The 8499-nt window shown below is 42.1% G+C and overlaps 1 protein-coding gene across 1 annotated transcript in view; it reads left to right on the top strand.

Moving 5' to 3' along the window:
- The first annotated feature begins 2255 nt into the window (after window positions 1-2255).
- Window positions 2256-8499, top strand: part of yif1b (Yip1 interacting factor homolog B (S. cerevisiae)) — a 54638-nt gene continuing 48394 nt past the window's right edge. Inside the window, exon 1 of the mRNA XM_068316825.1 lies at window positions 2256-5573. The gene's annotated coding sequence lies outside the window, so the exon portion shown is untranslated. The remainder of the gene's footprint in view (window positions 5574-8499) is intronic.

Here is an 8499-nt window from a genome sequence, read left to right as displayed (position 1 = left end):
TTTCACCATTACCATGAAAGCTTATATTAATCTTTCTCTCCAAATAAACTGAGTTTATCATTTCCTTTGTTTGATATAGATTTGTTAAGTCACCACATCCCTGAATCTGAGCTTTGTTGAGTCTTAATCTCAGAACAAGATTAAAATTAGGCTTGTAAAGTCATCTTTTTATGCTTAAGGTCAGGGATGGATGAGAGATAAGCAAATATTATCTGAACCATCGTCACTTTACAAAAATAGACTGTTTTCACTTGAGTCACAGTTTTTACATTTCATCACAAACATTTTCAGATATCATGATTGTGATTTGTCCAAAAGTCACCTGTCTAAATAAAATTCACAAGGACATAAAAGCACACATACACCTATGTGACGAGAAATATATGCAACCGTTATCAAAATCATGGTAGTTATTCTCAGGAGCCAATACGTCCAACTGAAGTGGGTCAAGTTTCTGGGTTCCCTGTTGTGTCTTCGCCTCTGATGTCTGGCAGACGGAGTATTTGGCTCACGTGGGGCGTCTCAGAACTATGTCTTCTCTGGTTTTAACTTGTTGGTGGAGAACAGAATGATGAGGATGAAGTGTAAATTCAATCCAGCCTGCTTTTTCCCCACGTCAGCTGTGTTTCTGTTTCCTCCTCCATTAGAGGAAGAAGTATTGAATCTAAAATCACATCCACGGCGACACGCAGCCTCTGTGGAGATGTCGTAACCCAATTCCGGGGAGTCTTTCTTGCCTCCTTGAGTTTCCAGACAGATTCTGAAGCCTTGCATGGTAGTTTTATATCCTCTTTTCTCTGAAAGTCCCTTCTGGTTCAACCTGATTCTCAAGTTCATGTTGGGTTTGTTGTGCTGTGGTGGAAAGCTGTCTTGATTTGGGTGAAAACGATGCAGCTCTATGCTTGGGCTATTCATCCAAATCCAAAACCACGACGCCAGGAAATTAACCAAGATTTGGTGATACCGGCTTTCCACATAGAGATCGTTGATAGTATGCATCACTGTTGCACACACCAAAACGCCGACACTATTTAGCTCCATGTCTGGGTGCTTTCAACATCAAAAAGTAGGTAAAACAAAGTCACTGCAAAAATTCCAGTCTTTACGTCAGCAGTTTCAGACTGTGAGAAAGATTATAGTAATACAAGCAAATATTTCATCATGCATATGTGTGAAAGTGCACTGTATGTACAAAACATGGTCTGACACAACTTTATACAGCAAAGGTTCATTATAAAGTGTCAGTGCCTGAAAGAAAAATCTCTTTTTTATCGCTCCGTAGTTATGACAGCTTCGTCTTCTGAAATCCCTCCATCACCTCCTGCACCCTTCGTTAGGCAGTCATTCCATTTTTAGGCACATTAATTGAGTAAAATATCAGATGATTAGTATGTAGCTTGGTACCATATTTACATAAGTGTGTGAATGCACACGTCAGGTGGAGGCGTATATGTAGACAAAAACAAGCAGCAGGAGGTTGAGTAGGATACCGATCACACCCAACACGGCCAGGAATCTCTCCTCCGGTGTGCTTAAGTTTGGACGCTTTAGGTCCATGTGAAACCTGTTCAGAGACTTTACCAAACAGATAATAAACTGATTTAGCGAAGAATGTGCACGGTTATCGGTATATTTGTGGTATTTTCAAGTAAGGCTTTGCTCCTTTCGTACTAGCTTTAGTGGCGTTAGATCAGAAGGTTTCTGGTTTGTTGAAGTTGTTAGAATAGGTTTTAACTGGCAGTGATAATATCTTAAATCTTACAAAGGAGCTTAGTCGCTCAGAGACAGAAAGCACACGTGTGACACAGTGGAGGATGCTGCACAGGCCGGTGTGAACAGCATCACACGTGTCCCAGTGGTGAATCGATACACAAGCATACGGCTGTTACCAGCCTGGACATACTGTGAGCAGTCACTAAGGGTGTAGCTGTGTGAGATGGGGAGGGGGGGTGTTTAGTGCAGGGAAGAGCAGGTCATTCCACCTGTAGCTCCTTCTCTGTGATTGGCTGTCTTTAGATGAGGGGATAAGCAGCGATGCAGGGGTAGATGAATATGGCTGCTATCGCCATGGCTACAATCCATCTGAAGGAGCTGCCAGAGATCCTCTCATCTTCTCAGTCTTGTGAATACTCAAAGAAGAAGATGGCGGTGTTGATGATACTTCTGGACGACGCCAATGTCTGTCTGAAGTAAATCCTAAGTGACGGAGGTGTAGATGTAGACAAATATGACCACTAAAAGATTCAGGATGGTTCCGATGATGCCCAACACGGCTAAAATTCGCTCCTCGCGGTCATTCGTGGCGTCTTCCTCCCTTGCGTGAGCGCTGCAGACATAGCGGCTTCCAGGGACCATGGTTACCATCACAGAACCCCACCCCCACAGGGCACGACGCCTGAAAGTTGAGTGTGGGGGAGGTGGGGGCAATGGTGAAGCAGAGGGCAGAGAAATTAAAGATAGGAAAGAGGCACATTGAAATGAGAGGGAGAAGAGAGAAAGACAGGTTAATTGTTTCTGAGAGCTGAAAGTGATCCTTTGGCACACAGACGCACACACACACACACACACACACACACACACACACACACGCACACACACGCACACACAAACACACACACACGCACACACACTGAATATTAGTCACAGAAGTGTAGAAAAGCAGTGGAGGATGAAATGAGATTTTGTCTTAGTTTGCCTTCCTCTTTCCTCCCTCTTTTTGAACTTTCTATTGTCTTCCTCCTCTAATTGGTCGACATCCAATTTATTTGACTTTTCCCTCCTCTCTTGTTGTCCTTCTATCTCTATCAGACTTTCCCTTACATTTCTTTGAACCCCTTTCAGATCTCACTCCTCATTTAAACTTTCAAAATCTTCTGATTTATTTAAGATTGAGAATCATCCCACTTTTTGGATTTGTAAATCCACCTCCATTTTTCAAAAAACGCATAGATATCTTTGGTGTATAAAGAAAAAGAGTAAATAAAACTGGTGCAAAGTCCTTCTCTTCTTCTCTCCTGTTCATTTTTCAAGATGCTGACGTTGAATCAGTGGAGTCCGTTAAAAAATGAACGAGGTCGGATGCTGATGAGGGAATTATCTGCAGCACTTGCAGACAATTTGGGAGCACAGAGAGGAAGAAAAGTGAGGAAGATGACAGTGTGAATGTGCTAAAATAAAAACTTACTGGCTTTCCATTACTCTGACCTGTCCACGGTTACATCAGCACGGCCCAATAAAGATAATCAAATCCATATAATGTTGTAATGTCATGAACAGGGATTCCAGCTCAGCGAAATATAAGGTGGAATCGATGCAAACACAAACACACTGTTGTCTTCCTCACTCTGCTCTCCACTTGTTGTTCTATCTTCATTTTATTGGTGCGCTGTGTAAACATGTCAACCATCCGGCAGCTGCTCTGGCAGCCCACGGGTGTGTGTGTGTGTGTGTGTGTGTGTCTGCGTGTGTGTGTGAGCAGTGTGTGTGCGTGTGCACGCAGTGTAAGCACGGGGACATACTGTAATACTATCTTTTGATGCAGTTTAACCATTCAACAGTGTAATTTAATTATTTCCAGCCTAATTAGAAGGAATGCACTGCACACCTCAAAATTCAGGGCCCTAAAGATGGATGGGATTAAAAAAAATGGGGGAACAAATTTTTGCACAATAGATAAAGAGAATTCCATTGAGGTCTAACTTAATGCGCCAGGAGATCAGCTCATTTACCTTAAACTATTTAAAAGTTTGCAAAAAAATTAGAATGTCCACTCAGATCCTCATCTGAACGTTCTCATTAGTTTCACCTCATGAATCATGACTTTATAAAGTTTCACATCTGTATACTGTCATATATTCAATTCCACCTGCTGTTTGAACGCCCTCTGTTTTTCTTCTGCATCCATACAAAGAAAAGACTGATTGGCTTGTCGTTGGTTCCACGTGATGCGTATGGAAGCAGTAATTTTAGCATATTGTACAAACTAAACACTCTCCCTTCCTCTTTCTCTCCCTTCAAGAACACACCATCTTAATGAACTGCAGGCACTGAAGAATTTAGATGTACAAATTAATATTTGAATACACATTCTATTTCAGTCGCTCAAAACTCTACACGGCCAAAATTAGGAGAACTCTTGCAACACACTTTTTAATTTTTGGCTTTTATTGTAGCTCTTATGATTGTTTTTGTCGCAGGTAGCATTAATTAAACCTCCCTGTCTCCAGTTTAGGATCATTATCGGAACTTAAGATGTGCAGCACATTCTACACATCTTAAAGTTGCTTTAGAAATAAACACTTTGCCATGCAGCAACACCAAGGAGTTCCCCAGCAGCCTTCCACTGAATGAGCAAGGCGAGGCGGTCTGCCCCATAAAGCTCATGCATAATATTCATCAGAATTGGTGCAGATAGCCGCTCTGCTTATTCCACTGTCAGATTAATTTATGTGGGTTGTGATATAAATTCCCAGAAGAAGGTCCATCTGCAATCCGGTGTGCATTACTGCAGGAGTTTGATGAGTTACACTGGGATACTTTAGTAAAGGAATCTCGTGGCGATATCTAGATGGGAAAGAAACCCAGAGGTGAGACAGAAAAGATTGTTTTAGCAGAAGAAGAAGTGAAGTCAGATAACTTCGGTGTTGGTCAAAGCGAGCAGATGTGTCCCAGCCGTTAACCACTAATCAGTGCAGCCACAACCAGGAAGTTTAATGTTTCTGATGGACTATTTTATCCTTCATTACACCTGCAGCACTTTCTCTAAGGACATTAATGCTTTCACCAGCCTTCATGTCAACAAAATGTTAAATGAGGTTTTTTAAATAAAGTTCGGGATGGTGTTTTAAAATAAGGATTTCTTTTTATTTTTGAATAATTTTTGAAAAAAGAGAACTTTGCATATGACATGGTTTTGGTTCAAACCCAGTAGAGGCGGATTCTGTTTCCCTGAGCTTCATTTAACTTAAAATGTTTATCGCTTGAGGGCCTGAGGAAGAACCTGCTGTGTCTACCAGCAGGTTCACTCATTGTGAATGTGTTTTTCTTTTGACATCCTGTCGTGCCAAAGAAACACTTACACATGAGATAACCAGTCATGAAATTCATTGTTAACTTTGGAAGTAACAATTGAAAAAAGGATCTTAACACACTTCTGGCTGCGTAAACGCTTTGTGTTGTGCTTTAGAGGTAGATTCACAAAAAATATCACTGGTGATGAAAATTAAAAAAAAGAATCAAATAGATTGCTTAAGAAACATAAGATGTCTGTGGGTAATTTTCCATACTTCATTACTTCTTCATTTGTGTGGGTGTTTCCATCGTTCCCATTTAGGGCTTTAAGTTGAGTTGCTTCCTGTTTTATTTCCTTATTTGGCACGCTTCACACTGACTGCAGCTGTTTGTGATTATTGATGAGGCGCGCCTGTGTCCTATTATTAGCTTTCCAGCCCATTCAGTCTGTATTTGATCTTCAACATATTCATTTTATTTTTTTGCCTTGTTTCTGTTTGTCAGACTTTGGATATTTTTTTTTTGGACGACTCCAGTTGGATGCTTGACTTCCTCAACGCTCTGTAAGCATTTTCTTGTTTTATGATGTTAAAATCACTCAACTCCACTAGTTCTGTCCACTAGAGACAGAAATAGAAAGAATAATTCATATTCAACCAGGAAAATGCAGGCCATGCAAATGTGATGTCATAATCAGAGGTAGCCCTGCTGAAATGCCGTTTAGCACCATCTCATTTTAGCATCGAAGTTATCCACTTCAACTGGATTTAATCACTACATCCTCACACATGTGTGACCTGGGTTTTGCTGCTACTGTGGTGTGTGTGTGTGTGTAGAGTGGATCTGGAACTCAATGTCCTTAAAGTTTATGCAGAGCTGATTGGCATTGACTCCAATCCTGTTAATGAATAACTGAGGATGCATAAAAAGCCTTTTCTTCTCCAGCATCCTCTGTGGCTATTCCTTCAGAAGCTCCTTCAGTCATTTGACTTTCTTTCAAAAAATTGTAAAAAACCAAACTACAGAAGTCTCTTTTTTTAATCATTGGTTTATGCTGTTTAATTGTAAGAAATAAGTGCAAAACAAGGCTTGACTTGTCCATCTTCTATGAACATTAAGTAATAATTGGAGAAATTTACTTTTTACTTTATGATACTTACATTGGTCCAAGAATCCAGCTCCAAAAGCAGAGAGCATGCTAAATTCTACCCACCTTTAATTCTTTAGCTGTTTCATTAGCCTCAGGATCCTGACACTGACTCATGGATAGTCTTGGTTTGTCTTCATAACAACAGCCTCAGAGGCTCTTTAAATTTCTCCAAACTGGGCTGTTTTTCCATCACGATTCCCTGTGAGCTCTTATCTTCCCAGCCTGTTATTTATCACAACTCTGTCATAGGAGTGTCTTGTTTGGGTCTTGAGGGGTTTAAGATGCTGACCCTTCTCTATATAATTGCAATATTCCAGGTTGGAGTCCGGCCGTACCTTTTGTTGCACCGCTCTCCCTTTTTGTTCCCACTTTCTAATTAGAGTAGAAAATGCCTTCAGCTACTTACGAATGAAATTGATCTGTCATGTGTGTCTGTCTGTCTTATTCAGGCAAATGAATCAATACCTCACTGGACAGACAAATCTGTAAAGTAATGATCGGAGTATAGATCGGAGCCAATGTTTGTAGGAGAAACTGTCAATCAGCGATCTTACAGTTTCAGTGTTGACTCCAATACCGACTTAATTCAGTCTTTGCAGAGAGCAGTGACACGCAGACTTCTTATGTTTATGTGGGACCCTATGGTTAGCAGATTGCAAAATCATGTTAAAACCTACCCGTGAAAAGAAACACATCACAGAATACTCATCCAATGCACAGAGTGACGATGTGGGAACCAGATCTGCATGACACCGAGACGTTCCACGGCCTCATTATGAACCCCAACTGGATAATACGAGTCTAATGGCCATGAAGAAACTGTCACTTCGCCTCAGCAGCATCCGCGCTTCTTACACATTTGTTTATACGTGCTTTAATAATGCATGTGTTTGTTTAAGGAAGAAACGGAGAAGGGGGGAAACAGATATGTGGACGAAGGGATGATATTTTACGCGTCATGATCACATCGACAGGAGGAGAGAAGAGGGGCGGAGAAGAAAAGTGTGTGAGAATGAGCAAAGTTCGTGTTTGATAAGTGTCTTTGATGAGAATCAGAAGAAAAACTGAGACATTTTCATCCATAAGAAACATGCAAGTAAAGCTTCCAATCCGGGGCTGTTAAAACCTTGTAAAAACAGCATGAAAGCTGTGCAGCATGAGATGCGTTGGCTTCTTGATGTCAGACAAAGAAAAAACTCTCCACATGCGAACAGACAATAATGAGCCTATTAACTGACTGCGTGTCTGGATGTCATCTCCCCTCTTCAGCTGCAGTCTCATTAAACGAAGGCATTCCTCTAGTTTATCCACGCATTAGCAAAGCTAACAGTCACGTCGGGGCAGCAGCGACACCGGCACGACAGACGAGTGTGTGTATTTGAATGGAACCAAACGACATCATCCAGTGTGGCTCCGCATGCCTTGTGTCGTGAGGTTGGCTCAGTTCGCATTCAGGTATGAGATGGAAGTCATGTGACAAACTGCGCGCTGCATCATGTGACCTACAGTACAGGAAAGTGTGTGAGTGGATGGAAACGTCACGTTAAGACGGAGTCCTCTGGATTGGTCCTTCACCTTTGGCCTTGACCCACCACCCGAGGGAGCATGATGCTCATTGGTGGGTGTTCAGCGTGCATGCACGCCCACACACACACACACACACACACACACACACACACACACACACACACACACACATCTAGAGACTCGTACTCACCAAACATTGCACCACAGGGGAAGCCAAAAACTCCTGTGTTTCTTCTCTTTATCCGAGCATGTTGTCAGTTCTTTCTTCTCATCCGTCCTGCTGGTTTCTTTCGCTTCCCCCTCCCTGTCCCCCCTCTCCCTGCTGCTGCTGTTCAGGTCCAGCTCTGTCGCCGGTGGGGAAAATCCATGCGACACACACACACACACACACACAGACAGCTCCAGGCGACGATTTTGAAAATACACTTAGAGACGGCACGGATCAAGGAGCTCGGAGCGCACACCTCTGGATTCAGACGAGCACACACACAACTCCCCGATGGTCCTTATGCCCCCACACAGACACACATACACACACACACACACACAAACATGCAGCTGGTCTATCCGCAGTTAAATACAGACTGTGACGATGTGTCCTCTGTTATTACAATATGGTTGAGGTCAAACTTGGAGGAAGTCTTTCTCGATGACATCAAGTGGGAGAATCAGCCATTGTGGCTCATTTAGTCATGGAGATAAGACCACAATGTGCATCCTGCTTCCATCCTGTTCACGGACATCATCAACACACTTTATATTTCCTCAAGTCACAACGGTCCAAAGCAGCAAATTAAAGGAGAAAAGATGAA

This window comes from Antennarius striatus, chromosome 6, assembly GCF_040054535.1.
Source record: "Antennarius striatus isolate MH-2024 chromosome 6, ASM4005453v1, whole genome shotgun sequence".
Lineage (NCBI taxonomy): Eukaryota > Metazoa > Chordata > Actinopteri > Lophiiformes > Antennariidae > Antennarius > Antennarius striatus.
This window is presented reverse-complemented; position numbering and strand designations above follow the sequence as displayed.